Genomic DNA, 26,368 nt, shown 5'->3' with positions numbered 1-26,368 from the left:
GGGCAGCCTCACTTGGGCTGTTGACCCTCAAGGTGGGGACACGGCTCACGTCTGTGTATGGTTGATACGACGTACAGCTTTCTGGACAGTATTTAATAAACACTGCACAGGCCGAGTGTGCCCTCGTGTGAATGAGATGGGCTGTGGGTGGGGATGGCAGGTGCAGGTGGCAGGAGAAGGTCTTGTCCCCGTGCAGCCCCGAACGTGCCGCCTCCCACGGTCCTCCTTGGGTGGAGGAAGGAAACGGGAATCAGCGTGCACCTGCAGTGTGCTTTACGCGTCGCATCTCACGTCAGCCTCGAGTCTTCTCACTCCGTGAGGATCACGATCCTCAGGTTGACCCTGTGTTCAGTATCTGTCCAAGATGGCACAGCCGCTGAAGTGCAGGTGGGGGATTCGAAACCACAGGCCACCTTAGCTCCATGCGGGGGAGGAAGGAGTTGGCATCTGGGAGATGGAGATGCGTCTGTGCTTCTGATCAATGGGCAAAAGGCCCTGAGCATGCAGATGCTCGGCCTGGAGATGGATGGGTTCCGAGAGAAGTCCCTGCCTGCCAGGAGCTCACGACCCAGAGGGAGAGGTCTGCACATGCACGTTCACAAAGCCAGGTGAGACTGGCTCTGGTGGAGGCATAGCCAGGGGGGCTGGGGGTGGGGAGCTGGGGGAGAGCTCCTCCCTCCGTCCACCTGGGAGCCCAGCTCCTCCCTCTGTCCATCTGAAGCCCAGCTGCCCTCCTATCCTTTGCCCACACCAGCCAGAGAAGGTCAGTGTGGGAAGCAAGTCACCTTGATGCTTCCCCAGTCCTGGTTTCTGTCGTTTTGAGACGTGGGGGTGAAGACCCCCCTTCTCCATCGCGGACCAGTGCCGTACCATCAGAAGGGCTAGCGGGGAGGCAGCTGAGTGTGCTGGACCATGGGGCCCACCTCTGATACCCGCTCCCTCCGGGTGGCCAGTGAATGAGTCACGTCCTCCCCAGGCTTCAGTCTCTTCATCTCTAAGTGGGAGATGGGGAGAAGGGCAGCTGGACCAGACAACACAGGCACAGCCCCTTGCAGGCCCATGTTCTCTGCAGGAAGGAATTAATATTCCTATTACATAACCCACAACATTCCGATCGTTGCTAAACAGAACACGCTCGCTCCAGCCCCGGCCCCAGCCCCGTGTCCCGCATCCCACAGACTCGCCCTGGAATGGGGCGAGTGAGCAAAGGGCTTCAGCAGAGGAGGGCGACTTCTCTGACCAGTCTCTTCTTAGCCCTGGGATGGAGGGTGGAGTAAGATGGTAGGAAAATTCTGCTCACGGGAAGACCGTTCAGAGACGAGCTCAGGACAGCCAGCTCCCTTCCCGGCCCCAGGAAGGGAGCTGGGAATCTGATTTCAGAGAATTCTGCGCTGCAAACTCTAAATACTTGTTCTGTTCCACCTCTCTGAACCTGTCACTGACTCAAAAGAAAAACCAGTCTGCATCAGGGCTTGGTGGGGGCTGACAGGAGGCCAGCTGGGGCTCAGAAGCAAAGGCTGCTGGGAACAGGAGAAGGGAAAGAGAGCTGATCTTTGTTGAAGACCTACTATGCACCAAGCACTGTGCTAGGCATGTTCCCTGCATCCTCTCATTGGATCCTCATGGCAAATGTATGTGGAAGGATTATGTATCCCTTTTTGCATATGAGGGAACTGAGGCTCAGAGAGGTAAAGCCACTTGCCCAAGGTTGCACAGCCAGTAAGTGGCAGAGCTGTGCTAGAATCCACATCTGACTGCAGAGCCTGTTTTTTCCCCAGAGCATTCGTAACTGAGGGGCTTCCTCAGTTATGAGAGAGCTTTCATGAACAGCTGCGGGGCTGTTCTCCAGAGGGAGAGGCCAGCCAGGTTGGGGTGCGATGTCTGAACGTGGTCAGAGAACTTGGGCAGGTGTGATTCAGAGGGAGTGAGATGCCCGACCCTTCGTATCAAAAGGCCCAGCCACTGTAACAGGAGAACTCAGCTTCTTTTTCGTGGAAAAGTCCGAGATGAGGGTGCTAGGCCAAAGGGTGGCTCTGCCCGACCTGGTCACTCAAGCGTCCGCGTTTCAGGTTCCTTCACATCTAAGACCCTGTTCTTTTCAGGGCCCCAGACACATCCCTCCCAGTCACTTTCCACTGGCAAGACTCAGCCTCGTGCTCATGGATGAGAAGGGCTGGGAAACATGGGTCCTTGCAGGCTGCCCATGCCAATGGCGACTGGCTACTGGAAAAAGAGGAGGGACCCTCTTGCTGGCCAGCCATCGGTCTCCACCCGGTGGCCCTCCTGTATCCAGTCCAGGCCTCAGGACACCCTATGCAAGCTGACTTCAACTCAGTGGACGCAGCCAGAAGCAGCCCTGACCTCCCACTGCTTCTTTAAAACAGCTCTGGGCTTTATTTTCCCCTCCCTCGAGGAAGACTTGGACTGTCTCACGATTTTTCTCATCTATGCTAAAACCACTTCAGGTGGCAGATGCAGCCCCAATTAAAAGTCCTTGGCTGGTGTGACGATCAACGTTTCCGTCTTCATTCCAAGGAAAGCCTTTCTGTCTTTCCCCCAGCTGAGGTCTACTGCGCACAAAAAGCCAGAATCCGGGGAAGAGAAGAGTGGGCAGATTCTTTTTTTTCACTCTCCATCTTCCCTTTTAACTAATTCCGGTTTCTCTCTCCTCCATTCTTGGGAGGCGGGTCTGGGGGCGGAGGGGGAGAGGTCAAGGGAGCAGGGAGTTCTTACCTGCCTGGTGCTATGGTATTGTGGTGAGATGGCGTCACGCTCAGAGCATAGTCGATGTTTAACAATGGTGTTAAAATCTCACGGGTAATTTTATAGACTTTCGGAGACCATCCCGCCAACACTGGGAATCTCTCCGCTGTGGGCGTCTTGCTGGAACACTGTGCATCTCTTTTTGGGTTGCTTCCTTAGTCCTCCAGCCCCCTGGGAATGTTCCAATACCTGTAGGTTCCTTGTGCTGAGGCCTCTTGCTCCTCCAGGGTGCTCTCTTGGCAGGGCATCCCCAGGGCAGCTTTATCTCATGGTTATCCCACATCTGGTCCACAGGAAATTCACATCCTTTGCCCCCATCAACCCTAAGTATAATTTGGTCTGAGTTCAGTAAGGATCTTTAGCGTCTAACCCAGTCTACCACCCATTAGATTTATCAGGCAGAGGACAAATAGTGGCCACAGAGCCCTCAGTTACAGGGACGCCCATCAAGCACTCTAGGCTTGAGACGAGGGACAGACACTCTCATAGCACACCAGGGCGCTCTCCAAAAATTCTCTTTCCCAAGAAATTCTCTTTCTACTGACTCCTTTATGTCTTTGACATGGGTGAGAAATACGAGGGCCAAGTAGTTGAGTTTTGGCCATATGCATTGAAAATTTCACCTTGGTTTGGCACCTTGCTATGGAATCTGAGATCAGTCTTATTAGGGTCTCTGGTGGAATGAAGGGAAGAGAGCCAGGATCCTGTGCCAGGTGGAAGGGGACTGGGGATGGCCCTCAGGGAGGGACTCCAGCCTCATCTAGGAAATGGAACACCAGACAGGAAAGTGAGTCAGAGCCCAGGATAAGGACTGAACCAACCCAGATATCCCGGGCACGCACCTCATGTGCATCTCAACAAGAGAGGCGAGCATTCTAACTCTTAATAACCTGGACTGTAGTCTGAGACCATCTGGATCCAAATCTCGGCTCTGCTGTTTGCAGGTTGAAGGTCCTTGGGCAAATTACTTTTTGTATGGGTCAGCTATTGCTGCAATAATGCTGTGTAACAAACCGCTCCCAAAGGTTTCTTCTCATCCTTACCGGACCCCAGGTCAACTGCAGTTTGAGTGGTCTAAGCTGGTCGTTGCTACGCTTGACTTCAATGCTGATCCTGTCTTTATTTAAAATTTTGATGTTTCGTTCATTGTGGATGTCTTATTCTGTTTTGGCTGCTATGACAAAAATACCATGAACTGGATATTCACAACATACTCATATCACAACATAAACTGGCTGATATAAACAACAAAAATTTATTTCTCAGAGTTCTGGAGGCTGGAAAGTCCAAGATCAAGGTGACAGCCGATTCAACGTCTTGTGAGGATCCGCTTCCTGGTTTATAGACGGTCATCTTCTCGCTGTGTCCTCACACGGTGGAAGGGGCAAGGGGGCTCTCTGGGGTCTTCTTTATAAGGGCACTAATCCCACTCAGGAGGGCTCCACCCTCATGATCTAATCGTCTCCCAAAGGCCCCACCTCCTAATACCACCACGTTGGGGGTTAGGTTTCAATGTATGAATTTTGGGGAGATGCAAACATTCAGTCTACAGCAGGGGATTTTTTTGCGTTACTTTTTATTTTAAAAATATTACATGAAAATATTTAGCTTGATTCCTGAGTTTTGTGGCATCTCCTTAAATTTTTGCACTAGAGGCAGTTGCCACACTCGCTCACCCCAGTCTTGGTCCTGGCTCCAGGACTGGGTTCCGGTCTGGTCCACATCTTTGCTCTGGGACGCCCCCCAGGCTGAAGAGCCTGCAGCACCCAGGGCGTGACTTCTCACGGCGGATCATTGGAACACAAAAGGGTGGGTGGACACATGAGTTGCCTCCTGAGACCTCAGCTCAGAAGGACTCAGGATACACTGTCACTTCTGCCACATTTCATTGGCCGAAGCAAGTCACCCAGCCAGCCCACAATCCATGGGGTTAGGAAAACGTACTGTGTCCACTGCAGGGAAAGGTACCGGGGATCACGTGGCAGAGATTTTATGTGGATGTTCTAACACAGGGAAGACATGGGGATTGTGAACACGGCAATCTACCCCAGCTGTCTTCTCTGCGACTCAGTTTCCTCTCTTGTAAAACAGGGTTAATAATGCCGCCATCTCATCGGAGTGCAATGAAGTGTAAATGAATTAGTACTTGTGAAATACTCAGAACAGCGCCCGGCATGTGGTAAGTGTGAGCCACAATTATTTCTGTGTCAGTGAGACCCGCTGCGGGCCCGCTGGGCTGGGCACGCTCCCGCTGTGGCCCTGCCCTGCAGCGTCGGCTCTGGCTGTGTGCCTCTTACGAGCCCACCTTGCACGCATCGCCTCTCTGCTCCTCCGTGTCGTCATCCCTGAATCTCAGGGAGGACCACACGAGGACGACGTGAAAGCACTTGGCAATTTGTAACATGGAGTGCAAATCTCAACCATTTGATGTGTTCACTGGAGGGTTTTAAGCTGTGGTTCCCAAATTCTTGGACACACCTCCCTTCCAGACGTGGGGTCTGTCTCCCCTCCCCTTGATCCGGACAAGTTTCTGACTGCTTCGACCTACAGCGTGTGCTGGAGTGATGCTCTGCGACTTCCAAAGCCAGCTCAGAAAATGCCATGCGGTTCTGCCTGGTTGGAACGTTCTCTTGCTCTCGGGGTGCTCCCCCTCAGAACCCAGCCGCTGTGCCGAGGAGCCCGATCCACGTGGAGAGGCCATCTGGGGGGATGCTCCGGGCACAGTCCTAGCTGAGCCCTCTCCAAAGGCCAGACACGTGCATGCAGGACCCTCCGGGTGGCTCTGGCCCTGGCCGCTTGAGTCTTCTGGACATAATGAAGCAGAGACGAGCCATTCCCACTGTGCTCTGCCCCAAATCCCGACCACAGGAGCCAAGAGCAGAAGAAAGTAGTGTCTGTTTTACTCCACTAAATTTGGAGTGGTTTGTTGGGCAGCAAGACCTGGTTAAAACATTCACCAAACCCTTCATCGCTGTCTGCGTCTCAGGGCACAGAAACGAATCAGATGCCATCCCTTCTCCACAAAGAACAACAAGCGACCCGTAAACAGACAATTGCAGGTCAGGCTGTCCCCTGCGGTGACGGGGGCTCAGAGGAGGGGCCCCTAACCCAGCCAGGGCAAGCTTCTAGACTGACTCGCAGCAGGAGATGAGTCTAACAGCTGAATAAAAGCTAAGCAGGGAGCAGGTTTCTAGAAGGTGTGTGCAAGGGACTTGAGCTCAGCGTAGCTCAATGGAGCACAGAGGGCTAAAGCCTGCTCTTCCTTGAAACACACTATGTGCCCAGCTGCCACTGGGCCTTCGCACATGCAGTTATCGCTGCCTGGAATGTGCTTCCTCTACAGACTCCCCTGGCCCCTGCCATGGTTCACTTGATCACTTCATTCATATCTCTGCTCCAGTGTCACCTACTCAAAGAAGCTTCTCTTGACCTCTCTACCTAAGATTCACCACCCCCCATCTGTCACTCTCCATCCTCTTGCCTTGCTTTATCTTTCCTCATAACATTTATCACCACTTGACACTTGATAACATGTTTGTTTATTTCAGGTCTCTTCCACTAGAATGTGAACTGTGCAGACTAAGGCACAGGTCCTCCCAGAGTAGCATAGTGCCTGGCACACAGTAGGTCTTTGATACCTAGATCAGGAGGGATGCATGAGTGAAGAGATGGGCAGGATCAGCTCCACCTTTTGCAAGCCCACTCTGGCTGCAGGGAGTGGGTTGGAGGGCCAGGACGGGAGGCAAGGAAAGCAGGTGAGAGGGGGCGACAGTGATCTGGGTGGGAACTGACGGCGTGAAAGGGCCTTTTCTGAGGTGTGGCGTGGGGATGGTGAGGAGAGAGCGGGTTCCGGGGAGAGGGTCTGAAGACCTGGGGTCGCCCAGGTGTGGGGTGTTGTGTTGGATGGAGAGTCAGCATGGGCATTTGGGCAGCTGGGTGGGCAGGAGGGCAGTCACCAAAAGGGGGCTCCAGGAGGAGAGGTGCAGGTTGGAAGGCCATGTGGGTAGGAAACAGGAGGGGGATGATGCCTTGAGTTAGAGTCGTCTGGAGCTTGAGGCGCCTGTGGGACCCTCCAGTGCAGCTGACCAGCAGCAGGCTGGATGTGACGGTCTGCACCTCAGGAGAGAAGTCTGGCCTTGAGCAATAGATCGGGGGCTCATGCTGGCCATGGGGAGAATGTCGACCAGACAGACCAGAAGAGGACCAGGGGAACACTACAGTTTAGGAAAAGAGAGAGCGGAGGATGGAGAAGGAAGAAAGGAGAGGTGGGTGGAAAACCAGTGTGGGGCTGTGGAAGCTGGGGAACAGGACGACTCGAGAAGGAATAGATGGGCTCCAGGGCCAAAGGCTGCCAAGAAGGGGCTGAAGAGTGTCGACCAGACACTGGATGAAGCCCAACTAAAGAAAGACCACATGTGAGGAGGGGCTGGGGTGTGCAAATGGCAAGGGCATCTTGTTCTCTTTCTTTTTAATTGTTTTTTAAAAAATTTTGAGAGCAGTCTTTTTTTTTTTTTTTTTTTTGCTGGGGAAAGATTCGTCCTGCACTAACATCTGTTGCCAATCTTCCTCTCTTTTTTTCCCTCTCCCCAAAGCCTCCATACGTGGTTGTACATCCTAGTTGTAAGTCCTTCTGTTTCTTCTACGTGAGCCGCCGCCACAGCACGGCTACTGACAGACGGGTGGTGTGCTTCCGGGCCCGGGAACTGAACCTGGGCCGCTGAAGAGGAGTGTGCCGAATTTTGACCTCTAGGCCATCAGGGCTGGCTCTTTTTAATTTTTCAGTAAGCGTGACTATAATGCGGAGGAGAAATATGGTGCAAAGCCAGAGGGGGCTGAGGGTTTCCAGAAGGATTGTTTGTTAGTATTATTATCATTTTTTTAAGATGGAGAGGCTTGAATTCACTGAAATGCTGTTGAGAAAGTTCTAGAAAAGAAGGAGGATGGAGACCCAGGAGAGAAGGAAGGGATGATCGCTGGAGAGAGGTCTCTGAAGACGTGGGAAGGGCGGGGATCCAGGGCATAGACGGAGCCGTTGGCTTCAATTCAGAGAGAGGATGACCTCCGAGGAGAGGGCTGGGAGGGGAGCAGAGCCTGCGACAGGGCCCAGCTGAGCTGCGGGGCAGCCTCCGTCCTGCCCTCCAGAGCAATGGCTTCCCGGTGTGCTGCCTGCTGGGGACGGAGGCCGGTCCCCAAGAGAGAATGTTCTCAGCTCCCTAATGTTTTTATAAGAAATTAAATCTGAAGTGGAAAAGCCTGAACCAATTTTATCCAAAATGAGAAACGAGCGGAGTTGACGGCTACAGTCCAGGAGGGTGGGGAGGGGAGTTCCCAGAGACAATGGACAGGCCAGGGCCCATGTGACGTCTATGTGCACCAGCACAGACCTCTGTCCATGCCCAGACCCCCGTCGCTAGGAGCTGGGAACAGATGGATGAGGATCTCAAGGATGAGGGACAGACGGGAGCCGCGATCCAGGGAAGTCATTGCTGACACAGGTGGGAAAGGTCTCCCAGAGCAGGCAACAATTTTAGCTGCTTCTGAAGGATCTGTAGACTTTTACCTGGAAGAACTTCCTGGAGGTGGAGAATCATATTATTCTACTTAATATAAGCGTAATTATACTTAATATGAGAGCTCTTAGCTCACACCTACCATATCGTCAGCTCTTGATAGAGATGAGCCGTTAAAATATTATTACTAATAATTTTCACGTGCTTATAAGTTTGACTCCACCCAACAGCCCCCAATTTTTCTCTGATGCTTACAGGTACTGTGGGCCCTTGACATGCACAAGAAGTAAAACAAGAGAGCTTTAAGAATGCCCCACTGGAAAGTCCTGTCTCGGGCATCAACTCTGTCTCTAAAAGGGAGCAAAGCGTAACTGACGCGTTAAGACGCTGCCTCGCAGGTTTACCGACCATGGAGTCAGGACTAAAGCCATTTCTGTGGTTATTAAGGGGTGCTCTCTCACTTGAGCTGTTCTCTGTGCTGGCTCAGGGGCTCGCTCGAGCCCAGTGGGGAATCACTTTTCTTGGTTTCCACTGAGAGCTGCATATGGCGGGCTCGTCTGGAGCCCGAGCTCTAAGCCAGGGCCAGATTCGACTCTGCTCTTTAATCCACTCCCTGTTTCTGCTTTTCAGACTGAAAGCCAGTAATGTTTCAGATGTCTTCATCTTTCTTTCCATGATTAGCTCTAGCAATTGGAACTCTTTGGAGGCCATTTTCTTGAAAGAAACAGTGTTTATCCCTGGGTGGTCAGCCAGGCTCATTCACCAGCTCAGTTCCATGCCGGCATTTTTGCCTCATCAAAAATATAAACTGTGACAAGCCCCGGGCCTTTGAGTCAGTTGAAATGAGCCCAAGCTGCATGCAAAACCCTTGAATGTCAAGGACTTTTTGGGCTTTCCAGTGCCCCCCTGCCTCCCAAATAAGGTATTTAAGCCACCTCATGTTTCACACTGCCTAACACACGCACACACACACATGAGCACACCGGCACCTAGGCATGCACGCATACACAAGCACACAAATGCACACATAATGCATGCACAGATGTGCGTGTATGCACACACAGGTGTATGCGTTTCCTCACACTCACATGAGCATGCACGTGCACACAGGCACATTGCAAGGCACACACAGCACACACATGCACACGCAGGCTCACATGCTTGCTTGCACACAGACACTTGTACTCACACACACATAAACATATATTCATGCATGTGGTGCACAGGCATGCACACATCTACCACCACACACACATGCATGCACACAAATGCACAACACCATGCACACCCAGGAACACACAGGCAATTACAGCCATGCACACACACACATGCACAGACATACAAATGCTTGCACACACATGCACACACAACATGAATGCATGGGTATACCCTCACACACACATGCACGCACAACATGCATGTGTGCAAGGCACACCCTTGCACACTGACACGCAAACATGCACATGTACAGGCCCACCCTCACACACACACACACACACACACGCATGCATGCACGCACAGGCACAGCAGGCACAGGCATGCACAACCCTCTGCCAAGAACAAGTGAGGAGGAGGAAGAGGAGGAAGGTAGACACATCATTCTTTTCCCTCAAGTTCAAATGACTTCTCTTCCTTGGCACCAACTTTTGTTTTGCTATCTTTTGTTATTTTTTTAGCTCACAAAGACATGATGGGACTGCAACCAAATCCCCAAGTTTTACAGATGGGAGATGCAATTTCTAGCAATGACACTTGAGCAAAACGACATATCAAAGAAGAGCTGGAGGCCTCTTGGAGCGTTTGCTGTATCTGCAGCACCCTGGCCCCCACCGCCCTGCTGGGGGGCAACACAGCGGAGGGAGCTGCACGGGTCTAGGAGCCTTGCTCTTGCTTCTAGAAGCTCTGCCGCACTTTTGCTGTGTCACTTGGTCAATTTGCTTCCCGTCTCTGGTCCTTCCAGCTTTGACATTAAAGGTTCGGGTATCCCCATAAAACAGATGGAGAAAGTGTAACTGAGAGAAATTAAGAGAACTTTCCTAGGGTCACATAACTAGAACTCAAGTGTTGTAGCTTCTATCCCAGTGTCATTACCACAGGGCTTCTCAAATTTGAAAGTCCATGCGAATCGCCTGGGGGTCCTGTTAAAATGCAGATTCTGAGTCGGTAGGTATGGGAGTAGGTATGGGGTGGCCCTGAGATTCTTTTTAGCAAGCTCCCAGGTGATGCCGAGGCTGCTGGCCCATGAGGACGTCTTTACTAGAAAGGCCTTACACTGTTCCACACTTTTTCAAAAGGTAGGGATCCCCCCAGGAGCCCCCGCCTTTCCCAGCCAGGTCCCGATGCCACCCCCACCTTTGGAGCTGTGGGGTGTCAGAAGGATGGAGAGGATCTGCAACCGGCTGGCCTCAGCGCTCCTTGCCACCTGGGAGGCCCAGGGCAAGTCTCTTCTCCTCTCAGACCCTCAGTTTCCCCGTTTGTGTGGAGCAGAGGTGGACTTGTTCTCAGCCCCGGCCACTCTCAAAGATGGTGTCTAATTGGCCGGGGGTGAGGCCCGGATGTGGGTGTTTTTTGAAAGCTGCCCGGGGATGCGAACGGGCGCCAGGGTTGAGAACCACAGGTCTGGTGCTCGTCAAAGCTGAGCCCAGCACCAGTCACCCAGTCCGATGGCAGGGGCTGAATGCTGACGGACCCCACACAGTCACATGCAGGGCTCGGGAACAGATCGGAGAGGCCTCAGAAGGATTTCAGCCCAACTGTTAGACAAGGTCACGCTCTCCGCCATGGGAAAGAGCACCTGAAATGATGCTCGGGATAACGACCCTGGCTTTGAGTTGAACTTTCTTTTCTTCTGACTGGCACATGATGCACGGTTTAATTAAAGACTCAACCCCACATGTCAATCACCCACAGACCTCCCCACCAACGCGCCTTCCCACGGGAGGGCTGGAAACAGCACCTCTGGGGGTGCAAGGTGAGGAGAAGGGCTGGTCCAGAGCTGCTGCTGCATGCCGGGACTTAACCTGATGTCCTGGCCAAACGGGGGGCCCAATTAGCTAGAACCCCCTTGGCTGCCTCACAGCAGAGCCCCAAAAGAGCCGTGAAAATATTTCCTTGAAGCCAGCCAGTGGTATGGCTGTGGAGTCCTGTGGTTTCCATAGCGACCTGTCTCTTCCTGAGGCCGATGATGGGCTCCACCATCAGGCGGATGCTTTTGGGGTCGGAGAAGCCCAGCTGGAATGGGTCAGCTGGGCCCATCTGACCTCGTCTCCGTGATGCGTGCTGCTGGCTCGGGGCACATCCTTTCGGCAAAAGATAGAGACGCCAGATGGGTAGCTGCCCCACCCCGCCAGCCCCCAGAAGATGCGAAAGCAATCATTAGGGTGAGGACAGTCAGTGGGTACCTCTCCAGGGTCACTGGCAGTATAGGCTGGCGGCCCAGCACTGGATGCTGGAGCCAGAGTCCCTGAGGTTCAAATCTTGGCTCTGCCACCAAGAGACTGGATAATTGTGCAAATTACTTGATAGCTCCATGCCTCAGTCTCCCCATCTGTGAAAGGGGGTAATAACACCACCCTCTTCATGGGACTCTTCTGAGGATTACGTGAGTTAATTAAAGGAAATCCTTGTAACAGTGTCTGGCACATTGCAGCCTCTGGGTTTTCTCCCACTATTTTTAGCCCCACCATCCTAGACGGTGAGACAGTCTCCAGTCTCCAGGTTGGCCAGTCTCTGCCAGGGCCCCCGTCTCCCCTCCGGCCAGGGCAGTGGTTCTGAGGCTTGGCCAGGGGTACTTTTAATTATCTTGCTGTCCAGTGCACTCCAGCTCTACACCAGAACCTCTGAGAGTGGGACCCAGGCATCGGCTTTTTGGAAAACACTACAGATAGTGCCAAAGTTCAGAACCAACAGAAATCTGGAAGCATCTGCCCTATAAGTTTACTCGGCCTGAATTCTGGGTCCCCGGGGAGCTCCTGAAGTCAGAGTGGAATCCGGGGATGGGGGAGGGGATGGAAGCTAACATGTGCCCAGTAACGGGCACCCTGTGCTCACTCATTCACTTCACACAAGCACAAGCACTTACACTCCTACGCTGTGCCCGTGCCGGCCTGCAGCCGGGCCCCGCCCTTGTGGTGCTCACTGACATGGGGGGGGGGAGGCAGGCCTGTCTATTTATTACACAAATACCCTTGTAATTGCAGATGACGGTGAGGGCCATGAGGTGGGGCCTAAGTCATCAGCAAAGGCTTCCCATTCAAGTTGAGATCTGAAGGGTAACAGAGAAGTTAGCAAGTCGAAGGGGGGCATATTTCAGGTGGAAAAATCCCACACATGCTGCAGGCCCCGTGGGTGGATCGAACGTAGCACCTTCAGGAAACCAGTGGACGGGCGGTGTGGTTAAAGCTGGGAGAGCCATAGTGAGCAAGGATGAGGGAGACCCTGCCGGCTGGGCAGAGGCAGGCCCCACAGCGGCGGGCGGTGCAGGCCAGCCGGGGCTGTTCGCCTTTATCCAGGCAATGCGAGGCCACTAACAGGTTCTAAGCAAAGAATGACATGATCGGATTTGCAATTTAAAAAGACCCAGTCGGGGGAACAGACTGTCAAGCTCACAGCAGTGCTGTCAGCTAAGTCTATTAGACGAATAATGAGCCTGCGGCCTGGAAGGCTGAGTCACCTGTCAGGGTCACTCGACTGGCAAGCAACAGAGGCTGGGCTCCAGCCCAGGTCTTCACGCCCAAATCTGGGTTCTTTCTGCTCCCCCTTCCCCCACTGCTCCCCCTTCCATCCTACACAGCCCTTTTGTCTTCACTAAGTCACTGGAAACTCCAAACTCCCCAGGAGACTAGCCGGTTAATCCACATTGGATGACGTTCTTTCCCAAAGCCACCGTGAGGGCGAATCTTCATTCTTTGGGAATGGATCTGATTCTGAGAAGCAAGCAAAGGCCAGCGCCAGCCAAACTTGGCAGGATAGAGTGGGTGACTATATCAGTCATCGATTGCTGCGTAACAAAGTACCCCAAAACTTAGTAGCTTCAAACAACAATAAACATTTATTATCTCACCCAGCGTCTGCAGGTCAGGAATCCAGGAGCAGCTTAGCTGGGTGGTTCTGGCTCAGGGTCTCTGATGAGGTAGCAGTCAAGATGTTGGCCAGGGCTGCAGTCATCTGAAGGCTGGAGTGGGGCTGGAAGATTCACTTCCACACAATTTTACGTGTATTTTACTGCACAAAAAATTAGAGAAAAAATCTCCCCAGGACCCCAATCCTAAGACAGCTCCTGGCCATCAGGTCCTGATCCTTGGAGGAGACAGGACCTGAAAACACCACAGAAGCAGGAAACTCGCGTTTACTGAGTTATGCATCCGGGACTTGCTGGAGTGGGGAAGACAACGGTGACACCCCCCACCCCCAGCTCACCCCCAAAATGAAAGAGCCCCCGCAGAGTTCATAAGTGAGTGGGACAGATGGACATCAATCAAATAATCACAGACCAAAAGGGAAACTAGCAACCCTCGGAAGAGCTGTGGGAGGACATAACGGAAAGAGCGAGAAGTGGCGGACGCTTGGGAAGACTTCCCGGGGAGGGGATGGCTTCGCTGATGTTAGAAGGAGATACCAGGTGAAAAGAAAATGAGGAAGAGAATACCCACCCCTCCAAGGACCTCATTTACTTTTTCATGGGAGGAAGGGGGTCGGGAGGTTGATGGAAAGGGAAAGATCTGGACGAATCAAGTGGCAGCTGCGTCCTGAGCGTGGCTGGAATCACAGATCAGTGGCCCGTCATCTGGGCGGTTTTCCTGCGAGGCGGGCACCTGGGAGGCGTTTCCCGCCCAGCCAGCCGCCGGGGCAGAATTCCAGCCAATGGGAGCTCGCAGAGCCTGGGCACCACTGGAGGAGAGGCGCTGTTCCTTTGTCCATCACTCCCGGAGGCAGGCCCCGCCCCTCTCACGGTTCCATCCGCTAGCCTGCTGCCCCCGGGGTGGGCGTCCGCTGTCTTGGCCATCTCCCCGGGCTCTGCTCCCTGTGAAGTGGGGTTGGGAGTGGGACTGTCTTGACCACACGCTGAAACCACCCCCAGCCCTCTGAGCCGCCAGCAGACAGTGGCAAGAGCCCCCTTCATAGGGCTCCCTGCCCTGGGTTCTTCACCCAAGCTGTGCACGTGGAAGACACAGATCAGACCTCTCCCCTGATGCAAACCGTCCCGGGGGTCCTCACCACATCAGCAAAACCCAGCCTCCTTCCTGGGACCGCTGAGGTTCGAGCCACATCTCTGACCTCATGCCCTCTGACCTCACTTAGGCCTTCCGCTGCGCCTCCAAGCCCCTAGGTACGCACCCACCTCAGGGCCTTTGCACCTGCTCTATCCACCACCTCTCTTTCCAGACACATGTGGCTTCATCTCTCACTTCACCCACATCTCTGCTTAGATTTCACCTATGGAAAGACACCTTCCCTGGTCCAAAATGACCCCTCTGGCACTCTTTACTCCCTCCCTCAGCTTTTTTTTTTTTTTTTTTTTTGAGGAAGATTAGCCCTGAGCTAACATCTGCTGCCAATCCTCCTCTTTTTGCTGAGGAAGGCTGGACCTGAGGTAACATCCATGCTCAACTTCCTCTACTTTATATGTGGGACGCCTACCACAGCATGGCGTACCAAGCAGTGCCATGTCTGCACCCGGGATCCGAACCGGGCAAACCCCGGGCCGGCAAAGCGGAATGTGAGAACTTAACCGCTGTGCCACCGGGCCAGCCCCTCTCTCTGCTTTTTTTTTTTCCTTCTTCATAGTGCTTATCACACTTTGTACATATATAGTTTATTTCATTTATTATCTGTGTCTGCCCTAGAATGCAAATTCCACGGTCAGAAAATTGGTTTTGTTCACCGCTGTATGCCCAGTGCCTGTAGCCTGGCCTGGCCTATTGTAGGCCCTCAGAAAATAGTTTTTGAATGAATGAATGAATGAGGCACCAAGTAAGTTGTCAAAATATAGACTGAATGAAGGAGAATGCTATGATTGCCAAAATTTCGCCCAGAGTTATTGGGCGGTAAATATTTGTTGAATGAATATATGAATACATGTTGACCTGGGTGCTGTCTGAAGAGGTCTCTTGCTGGGCGTGCGTCCCAGCTCTGCCACTGATCAGCTTCACGTGTGTCTCCTTGTGAAGTCTCTGTCTCCCTGTCTGTAATACGGAGGACTTGTATTAGACCAATGATTTTTTAAAATCTTTTTTTTTTAAAGCAGCTTTCAAATGAAAATGTACGTGGCCACCTCACAGTGAGGTGTTGTTGCTGGAGGTGGCGGTCCCCGAGCCCTGTCCACTGGTACCCCTCGCTTCCTTCGTTCTCTGTGGCCCGAGAGGGTTGGAGAATGCTTCTGAGAACAGTTTCGAATCTGCTGGACTCAGGGGTCCCTAAATCCTAGTAAGGATTATACCATTGTTAGCAAATATTCATCATCAGTCCTGCTCATTGATGTTGGTCTTGGCCATGTGACTGGATTGAACCCCAAAATGTGGGCCTAAGTGACGGTGTGATGGTTTGTGGTGGAGGCTTCAAGAGCCATTGGGAGCTGTCCCATCCCTGTCGAGCTCCTGCCCTCTGCCATGAGACGTAACATCCCAGATAGGAGCTGCTTCTTCAGCCTGCGTCCTGGGACTAGAGGCCTGTGGAGCTGACGTGACCCTGACCACAGCCTGGACCACACAGCTGCTGCAGCTGGGCCCCTCGCCACCGACATGCAACAGGGGCGAGAGATAAATAGTTGTTGTAAGAACCTGAGATTTGGGTTTGCTTGTTATGCAGCATAACCTGGTGACAACTGACTCATGCTGGTCCCTTCTAGCATTGATGTGCCTGCATCTTCGCTCTGGACAGGGAACCCAAATTTGGAATTTCTTTTGTCAGCTTTTTGGCTGATTCCTGGCTTATCATCCTCCCCTAAAAATATGACTTCTCTTCTTTACCCTGAGGCAGAGGTCTCAGGCTGGTGATCCCTGGCTACGTAGAACCTGAAGATGTGCCTTTTTTGAGCCCAACTCATTCAGTCGTTCATTCATTTGTTCAATAACCATACTATATGCTGATCCACTTGCGTGTGAATATAGAGCGTCACACAACTGTAGGTGTCCGAGCGGCCACTCAGGAGAAGCCTCCTCTGCCAGGGCTGCAGAGATGAAAAAAAAACAGCCTCTGCCTCCCTGAAACTTAGGATATTACACTCAGGGCAGGAAAAGAGTCTGATATGAGTAAACCACCACCAACAACCAAAAAAAACCCTCTTCATCTCAAATTCAGAAAGCGCCCGTCATTTCTCGTTAGGGAGGCTGGATAATTTCGGAAATTGATGGATGCTTATAGCATACACAAGAAGAGCATTTTTGCAACAACAGAACCTTTTATCTGGCTTACAGGCAGCTAAAAACATCTCCAACCCATGCTTTTTAGCTGTCTTTACTGAGACTAATGTTCACAAACATCATTTTGAAAGAGGGCTGCAGTATGCCAAAGTGGGAAGAGCGCATCTCAGGATGCAGACGCACTCGGGGGCTGGGTGTCCCCGGGGAGGTCATTTCTCCCCTCTGAGCCTCAATTTCTTTATCCGCCATGTGGGCTTATGTGAGCAAAGGGGGCTGGCCCAGATGAGCCGCTGGTGCTTTAAGGCTCTTAGGCTGAACCCAGAATTTCAAGAGCGTGTTCTTGTGCAGGCGCTAGGTCCAAGTGGCCTACTGTGGGGATCTGGGGTCTCAGAGGACTGACCCCACAAAATGTGTCCCCTCTCCCCAGCCTGGGCAGGCAAGGCTGGGCCTGCAGACTCCTCACCAGCCCTTCAAGCTCAGGACCCCAAGCCAAATTCCTTATCACCTCCCCTGCCCCCACCTTTTCCACTCTCCCCCCATGCGCGTCCTCCCACCGCCCGGCTCACTGCGCACAGCCCCGGGGACTTCTTGACGATTCTCAATCCTGACAGGCAGTTGGAGACTCAGCGCCTTGCAGTTGACCTCTGCCCAGAATGCTCTTGCCCCAGATCCTCACGTGGCCCCCACCTGGCTCCTCTGGTCCTGCTCAGATGTCTCCCATGGAGGAGGCCTTCTCTGACCCTCGGCCTAATGAGCACCCGGTCCCTCCACGTCTCCTCCGTCTGCTTTGTGGTCCTTCACAGTGCTTATCACTAGCCAGCCCTGGTGTCTGGTGGTTAAGAGCCAGTGCTCTCACTGCCGGGGCCCGGGTTCGTTTCCTGGTCAGGGAACCACATCACCCGCCTGTTGGGTGTCATACTGTGGCAGCTGCATGTTGCTGTGATGCTGAAAGCTATGTCACTGGTATTTCAGATACCAGCAGGGTCACCCGTGATGGACAGGTTTCGGCGGAGCTTCCAGACTAAGACAGACTGGGAAGAAGGACCCGGCCACCCACTTCTGAAAAAATTGGCCATGATAACGCTGTGAATAGCAGCAGAGCATCATCTGAAACAGTGCCAGAGGATGAGAGGATGGCGCAAAAAGATGGGCAGGCGTCTGCTCTGCTCTGCTCTACACGGGGTCGCTAGGAGTCGGAATCGACTCAACGGCACTAAGCACAAACTCCTCACTACCTGCCGTGTGCAGTCTGACTGTCCGCGCCGGAATATCAGCTTCCTACAGTCTCATGTTCATTGCCGTACCCCCAGCACCTAGAACCTGGCACCTAGCATGTAGTCGGTGCTCTAAAAGGTATTTGTTGGAAAGCAAATATGCAGAGTAGGGAGAAGGCTCCCCCACTGCCACCCTCTGGCCGTGTGCGCTTTGAGATAGCCACCCAGCCCACAGGATGGTACGGCTGGTGGAGTTCTTGGAGACTCAGTTGAACAAAGTGGAGCCTGAGGTCTGTTGGAGAAGGGAGCTCATTCGCTCAGCTCCAGGAGGCCACAGATCGAGTTGTGCTGGGCCATTTTGCTGATATCAAGTACCTGTGGCTTCGTCACCTGCACAGGCCAACCCAGCCCACACCAGGTCTCCAGCCATTGCCTCAGCTGAACTCCCGTCCCTGAGACAAGATGCTAAAGGATGCCACTTCTGGTCTCAGACCAGGAGTCCCCTTCTTCCTCCAGAGGGGAACAGGATGGAGAGGACCTGAGAGTGTGGAGTCTGTGAGGCTGGGTATTTTACACACATGCCTTTTCTCCTGTCGTGTCCGCCACAGCCCAGTGGCATAGGAGCAATTGTCCTTATTTTATGAATGAGCAGAACGAGGCCCTGAGAAGTGATGCTTGCCCAGGTCCTGCTAAGCCAGGAAGTGGCCCAGCAAAGCACTTCTCTGTTTCCTCTTCTGTTAAAAGCCATCTGGGGTAGGGTTGCAGCCAGGGAGCTCCCTGCCCCAGAGGGAGAGCTGTCAGCCAGTGACGAGCTCATCTCCTCCTCCCTCCCACACCACCCGCCAGTGTCACATGGCGCCGGGAGGGAGCGGAGTCTGCGGGGGCGCCTCTCCTGGGAGGCTGTGCAGGGAGGCCTGGGAGCTGCACCCTGTGGAGGCTGGGGGGGGGGGGCACGGGAAGGGGATGTGCACACGTTCAGGTGCCCACACGTGCTCTCTCGCTCTTTCTCTGCAGCTCCTCTGGAGGCCTGTCAGCCTGCTGGGACTCGCACAGTGGAAGTCTCAAGTATCAGAATGTCAGGGAACCTTGGAGACCAGTGTGGCCAGAACCTCTCCCTTGTCAGTAAAATCTAGAGCCTTGAATGTAAGAATTAGGGTGCATGTGGGATGAAGTCAGGGTCTTTTCAAGAACACACAGTGAGCATATCCATTAAATGCAAGGGCTCCAGTGTCAGACCACCAGGCTTAGAATCTGGGCTCTTTCCCAGCTGGTTGACTGTAGACAAGTTCCTTGACCTCTCTGAGCCTCCATTTCCTCATCTACTTTAAGACAGTATTTACTGAGCTCTTGCTTAGGGACAGGTATGGTTCTAAGCTCTGTTCCTGTATTTACTCCTCAAAACAACCCTATGAAGCAAATAGCTTTGTCATCTAATTTAGATCTGAGGAAACTGAGGCACCGAGTGGTTAGGTCATTGTCCAAGGCCACACAGCTGGGAAGCAATGGAGCCAGGATTTGATCCCAGACAATGAGGCTCTAGAGTTCCTGAGCTCAATCACTATTCCATCTACCGTCTACTAAGAATTAAATGAAGTAAGGTGTACTAAGCACCGAGCACTTACAGGTGCTGGCTCGAAGTCCGCACTCAATTAGTGATTATTATCATTAGCAACTAAGTCATGGGCCTTTTGAGAATCTAATGAAAGTCACAGGCCTTCTTGGTGAAGACTGCACGTGCACACACAAACACCGCCTGTGGTTTCGGGGGCTCCTGCTCCTGAAGTCCAGCCACGAACCCGCCTTGGGACCTCTGCACGAGCCCAGCCCTGTTATTGCACAGAAGCAAGGGAGAGGAGAGGGCGTGGTGAGCGTGTTCACATCACATATTTCACTTGCTCCTCCGAGGCGGGTGCTGCTAGCCCGTTGGGCAGATGAGAAAACTGAGGGAAATGTCGAGATCTCACAGCAAGCTGGCAGCAGACGTGACTCTCCTCTTCTTGCGGGGCTGCACCCTTCCCCCTGGCTGGGTTGCCTGCCCTGAAGCAGAGGTGAGGAACGGAGTCCCCGGGGCTGTGCCCTGAGGCGGTACACACTCAGTGAAGGATATTTGTGGAGCAAGCCAGTGAAATGGGGTCATCCGCGGGTTCACACTGGGCCAAGCCATGTCCAAGGCTGGATCTCAGAGGTTCACCTGGCCCAGCTCATCTCCCAGTCCTGCGTGGCTCTTCATGAGAAGGAGACAGAGGAAGAAAGGAAGGAAGTCAGCAGCCACTCCCACAGCCCCCTCTTGCACAGGCAAGGAAACTGAGGCCCGAGGTTGACTGACACACACAGTCACACACCGGGGCAGCAAGGTCTGGCCATCGGGTCTCAGGCGGCGGTGGTCAGAAGGAAGGAGGACGGAACTCGGAGTCAGAACACTTAGGTCCAAATCCTGTCCTTCGTTACTGCTGTGACTTCAGGCAAATTGCATGGCCAGTTTCCACATCTGCAAAATGATGACAGCATCTATCTTGTAAAGCTGCTCTTGGAATGAAACAATTTGACAGTTGTCTAATTGAGGCCATCCAGCATGTTCCCTCATCTGTCAAACGACGACAGGTTGTTGTGAGGATTAAGTGAGAACGTAGGTAGAGTGTCTGGCATAAAACAAGCGTCCAGTAAGTGGCAGCTATTACTGTAGGTGCTATAGTTACAACGCTGAGTCCCACAGGATATGCCTCCATGAACGTTGCATGAAGGGGTAGATGGACCAAGAGACAGGCTGACAGGTTGGTTGGCAGAGCAGTGGGAGTGGAGTGGGGAGATGGATGGATGGGAGGAAGGTGAGGGAATGGACGGAAGGGCAGGGAAGTTGGTAAGGGGATAGGTGGATGATGGATATGTAGACCAACGCACAGGCAGAGAGAGAGGTTTTTGGGCAAACAATAGGTGTAAGAGAAAGAGCATAGGATGGATGAATGGATGGATAGATGGATGGATGGATGGATGGGTCGGATGGATGAGATGATGGACCAGTAACAATCAGACAGACTGGTGGCTGTTCAGATCAGTGGATGGATAGATGGATGGATGGATGGATGGATGGATGGATGGAAGGCTAGATATGTGGGTGGGGCAATTGGATAGGTGGGTGTATGGATGAATGCACGGACCAATGGGCAAGAAAATAGAGAGATGAATGAATGGAAGATCAGAGAGTGGATGAATGGCTGGTGTTCCCTCCCCTTGAACTGCAGCTGAGGAGCTGGCAGTGGCAGCTACAGAACCACCATGAACATCCACGGGGTGGGGAGAGAGGTCAGGAGCTTATTGCTCCAACAGGGTGACCCCAGAAGTGGGCAGTGAGTGGCTGCTTATTGTGTTTCGATGTCTGTGCTTGGAATAGAAGCCCTGGGAGCAGGGTGACTGGGATGAGGAGCTGCACAGGGTCCCCATCCTCACATGCACACGGACTCCTCAATGCCGGTGCAGGCGGGAGGCTGGCCCCAGGAGGGCGCAGCTTCTGCCAGAGATGGCAGCCTAGAAGGGACCCTTAGCTGGCGAGGCCTTTGGCAAAGGCAAACCAGAGTGTGTCCCTGGAGACTCCTTGGATCTGGGCCAGAAGAACAAAACGTCCCGTTCACCGAGGGCTCTGCAGCGGGAGGGGCCCTGCTCCAGGAGGCAGGAGCCTTGGGCGTCACAGCTGGCACAGCCGCGGATGTGCTGAGAGGCCCCGGACAAGCCCCTTCCCCTCCGCGTCCCAGCCTCCTTTCTTCATCTGTAATTGGAGCCAAATGGCCTCCAAGCTCCCTCTGAGCGCTGACACTTTAGGACCACCTGATTCTCAGGGTTCTGGAGCATCGCAGGGAGGGGGAGGGGCCGTGGGCGGGTCCTGGGCGGAGGAGGGTGGTTAGCTAGCGGGTGGCCATTCCACTCCTCAGACAGTGACCCAGGGTCTAAGGGCCCATTGCAGGCTTTGAGCGTTTAGTGGACAATGAGGACACCTTGCGATGGCTCCCCACTTGGCTCAAGGAAAGCTGACGTCCACCCAATGGCCACCGTGGTCTGTGACTCTGCCCCACCCCCCACCTCTCTGGTTTCTCCTCCTGCCACTGCCCTGTCTCTAACCCCCTAGGACCACACTGGCCTCTTCAGTGTTGCTTGAATATGCCAGGCAGCCCCCTCCTTGCTCTCGTGGTCACTCCTTCACCTCCCGCAGGACCTGTGTGTTTATTGGCGTCTTCCCCCAGCAGTAGTATTTGCGGTTATCCAATCGGGTAGTGTGATGGTGATGAGGGTGAGCGAAGATGGAGCGCTCACCGCGTGCCAGGCGCGGGGCTCACGCACTCCCTGATTCTGCAGGCGCCCCAGTGAGGTGGATACTATTATTATGTCCTAGTTCACAGAGGAGAGTCGAGGCTCAGAGAGGGAGATTACTCAAGGCCCCACAGCAAGCCTGGGACCGAATTGCCAGAGACGAGTCCAGGGTCATCGCGAGAGCTCACGGAGTTAGCAGAGTCCCAGTGCTGCCACCACAGGACCTTGACTTGGGGAGAGTCCCTTTCTCTCTCCGAGCCTCAGTTTCTCCATCTGTAAAATGGGACAGCAGCAGCCTCGCCGTTACAGGGCTGTTGTGAGGTCTGAGGGTGCCAGTGGGTATGAATGCTTTATGTAAGAACTGTGCCTTCTTGGCTGTGGGCCTGTGTCGCTGGGTGTTAAGGCACCACTGGAACCCCCACATGCCGGGGGCAGGGAGACCTATGCTCCCCTAGACAAGCCCAGGGCCCTGAGCTCGGTTTAGGATAATCCAGGATAATGTCACTAACTGGCTTAGGATCGGGGATCAAGTCCCTCCATTCTAGGCCGCTCTTTCCTCCACCCCACTGGACACTGCCTCCAGGCGACTTCTCACAGCCTTGGGGACAGGGCTGGCCCTAAGCGGCAAGGCGGGCGGGGACAGGAAGGCCTCAGAGCTTTCCCAGGCTGGAGGCCACTAAGGAGCTGCTCTCGAATTCCTGCACCACAGCTGGGCCGCTCCTGATGTGGTTTTCCCAGACCCCGCTGGCCCCTGTCTGCTGGGGATACACGGGGAGGAGCGGCGCTCCAGATGGGGAGGGGAGGGCCTTGCCGAGAGGACTCCCTGGGGATTCAGGGCCTGCACATCCCCTGTCACTTAGGGACTCGAGTGCAACTCTCGGACAACTCCAGGCCTCAGTTTCCTCACTCGGAAAATGGGTTTGGACTAGACGATTTCGCCCAGGCTGCCCAGGGCTGGAGTCCAGAAGAGCAGAGCAAGGACCCCCAGGACGTGCCAGGAGACAGCACCCTCCCGCCACTCATCTCGGTGGGACGGGGCAAGTTGACCCCTAACTCTGGCCTCAGGCTCCACGTCGTCGGTAAAATGGGCTGGTTGAGCTGGAAGATCCCGGGACTTATAGCTGGAAGAGGAAAGAGCATTTAGTGAGCTCCAACTGTATGCCGGGGGCTTTTCAGACATTATCTCATTTGTCTGTTTCTTAGTTTCCTGTGGCTGCTGTAAAAAATGGCCCAGAGCCTCATAGCTTAAACAACATGCTTTTATTACCTTACAGTTCTGGAGGTCCAAAGTCCGAGGTCTGTGTCACTGGGTGAAAGGTGTCAGCCGGGCTCTTCCTTCTGGGGGTTCTAGGGGAAATTCCCTTCCCGGCTTTTCTAGAATGGGTGCTGCCTTCATTCCCACATCACGTGGCCTTTCCTCCCTCTGCTGTCCCTTCTCTTCTTCCCACTCTGACGCTCCCACCTCCCTCTGAGAAGGATCCTTGCAATGACATTAGGCCCACCTGGATAATCGGGGATAATGTTCCCATCTCAAGATCCTTCACTTCTTCCCATCTGCAGAATCCCTTTGCCATCGGGAGGTGACATTCACAGGGGTTCCCGGGATTAGGGCGTGGATCTCTCTGGAGGGTCAGTATTCAGTTTATACATCTGTCAACACGAATCTGTCTTGGGGCTCAGTTTCAAATCCCAGCTTCTACTGCTCCGTAGCTGTGTGAGCCTGGGCAGGGACCCACCTTCTCTGGGCCTGTTTTCTCACCTGTAAAATAGAGATAATGACAGGATTATCAGCAATAATGCAGGGGAAGCTCTGACCACAGGGCCTGCTACTGTTGTTGAGTGAATGTATATAGTAATCACACAGTAATAATCACAATGGCTCTCGTTTATTGAGGACTGACTTTGTGCCCGACGCTAAACTGAGGAATGAATTTAATAGGTAAGCTAAATAGATAAGATCCAGGCCTTCCTGGAACTTAGATAGAACCCAGAAGACAGACTTAGAACAAACCATCACAAACATTACCAGGGAGGCCCAAGGGCGCACAGCTGGGAAGAGGAGAGGTGGACCGCATTCACACCAAGTCTGTCGGATTCCCAAGCCCTTATTTCTCCACGACGCTCCCAGTCTCTCAAGGTCCGTTGGGGCCAACAGAGAACCAGAGATGAGAAGGGACTTGCCAAATTCAGATCCAGTTCTCTGGGCTTCCTGCCCGAGGTTCTCCCCAGGGGAGACTCTGACATGTAAAGTAGTAATGGCTGGTGACAGACGTGCTCACAGAGGCTCGCTCTGGGCCAGAAGGCGGGATGGATATTTTACACGACCGATGTCATTTGGTCTCCAGGATGCCCCAGGAGAAAAGACACGTTGTCCTGTTTCCCAGATGAAGAACCTCAAGTCGCAGGTCCTGTGACATGCCCAGTGACACCCAGCGAGTTAATTGCCAAGCAGAGACCCAGGACACTCACCAAGAGCAGGGCCCGGAGTAGAACTTCAAGTTCAAGTTCGCTTGACCCTAAAGCCCGTCCCTAACCCCAGCACAGCCTGCCTCTGCCAGCTGGCCCGTCTCAGTGGGAGGAGGTACCTGGCTGTGGTCCTGCAGTAACCCAGGGTGGAACTTGACAGCCTTCAGGGAGATGGGTGGCCCGTTGGCACCACCTAGTGGCCTTAAGGAGACATGCCGCTTCCCCCTGAGCCTCAAGGACCCAGAGGCGCCCGAGAGCTATTAACAGAACTTCCTCACCCCCCATCCAGCTGGATCCTTGTAGCAAACCGACGAGGCTGAGTAAAAGTGATGAAAATGACCATGCTCATCTCGTTGTTGGGGAAACTGAGGCCCAGACGGGGGAACGACACACCAGCCAGTCAGGGGCAGACCCAGCGGCCTGGAGAGACTGGCAGGGAGGTGGGGCTTGTCCGGCACCTGCCCAACCTCTGGGACGGCAGAACAAGGGGACGCTTCGTGGTGCCTCAGTGGAGGGTGCAGACACTGAGGCCCGGAGGGGACAGGGGCCTGCCCAGGCTCCCACCAAAAGCCAGAGGCCAGGCCGGGACCCCAGGCGGCCGGTCCCCCTGCCCCTGCCCGAGGCAGAGACAGGGGCTCCAGGCCCGTTTGTGGGAAGACCACGGCAGACCAGAGCGTCAGGATGGATGTGATGTGCTCCCCCGGGTGAGGCCTCGGAGGGCCCAGAGCCAGGGCTAGGAGGAAGGTGGGGCTGGTGGGAGCTGACTATGGGCTGATTCCTGAGGACGGGGGAGGCGGCTGGTAGGAGAAATGGACTGTCCTGGTGGAAGTGGTGACGGAGGCTCCTCCCACAGAGACATCCCATGATTCTCAGGGACAGCCATGGCTGGGGAAATCCCATGATTCTCAGGGACACTCATGGCTGGGGGAATCCCGTGATTCTTAGGACATAGTCCTTGCCCTCCAGGAGCTTCCTGTCTCCTTTATTCGGTCTAGCATCACTGAGCACCTACTCTGAGCCGCCCCAGGTGGGGTGCTAGGGACCCACAGAGCAACCTGGCCCTTCCTGCTGTGCAGGATCCCACAGCCCATGGAGCAGACACATAGATAACAGAGCTCGAGAACTGAGCAAGATGAGTCAGTGAGGCCCCGGGGCTATGGACCTTGCAGCCAGGCACACCTAACTGATGGTACTAACAAAAACAGTGCCAGCATTTATTGAGTGCCTGCTGGTGCCAGGCACTGGTGTAAGCATGTTCCATGTATTAGCTGATTTGGTGAGATCCTGATGCTTACTAGCTGTGTGACTTTGGGCAAATTACTTCACCTCTCTGATCTTTGAGATCCTCATCTACAAGATGAGAGCCATAATATCTACCTTACTAGGTTCTTGTGGGGTTTAAATGTCACGGGGTGTGTGTCTGTGTGTGTGTGGTGCCTGGAATACAGCAGGTATTCCATAAACGGTTGCCACCATCAATGTAATGAGTGCTCTGGTGGAGCGGTGCTGAAGAGGCCTCATACAACCCCATGCATCTGCTGAGTGTTATCTTAGGTTGGGGATAGTTGTGATGGAGGTCAGAGGTCAGGGAGGTCAGAGGTCGGGGAAAGCAGGTTAGGACAGATCCCTGGACAGGAGGGGAGCCCTGCCAGGGCCTGAGAAGAGGGCTGCCCTGCCCTCTCCTCCTGCTGCTTCTCCTCCCTGGCTCCCTCTGCCCTCCCGGCCCCCCCATTCCCACACCCCCGCTCTGGGCCAG

At 53.8% G+C, this 26,368-nt stretch overlaps 1 long non-coding RNA gene across 4 annotated transcripts in view; it reads right to left on the bottom strand.

Moving 5' to 3' along the window:
- Window positions 1-13,231: 13,231 nt before the first annotated feature.
- The window catches only part of LOC123290155 (uncharacterized), a 21,534-nt gene continuing 8,397 nt past the window's right edge, over window positions 13,232-26,368 (bottom strand). The window contains exons 2-4 of one of the 4 annotated variants that reach the window (XR_011502618.1): window positions 23,649-23,905; window positions 20,190-23,267; window positions 13,289-20,071 (exon numbers count right to left, since the gene is read on the bottom strand). This is a non-coding gene — a long non-coding RNA (uncharacterized lncRNA). Of the gene's footprint in view, window positions 23,268-23,413; window positions 23,906-26,368 lie in introns of all 4 variants that reach the window. The other 3 variants (XR_011502617.1, XR_011502615.1, XR_011502616.1) reach the window with 3 other exon arrangements.

Source organism: Equus asinus, chromosome 4 (genome assembly GCF_041296235.1).
Source record: "Equus asinus isolate D_3611 breed Donkey chromosome 4, EquAss-T2T_v2, whole genome shotgun sequence".
Taxonomy (NCBI): Eukaryota; Metazoa; Chordata; class Mammalia; order Perissodactyla; family Equidae; genus Equus; species Equus asinus.
Note: the sequence above shows the minus strand (reverse complement) of the source record. Positions and strands in the feature narration are given on the sequence as shown.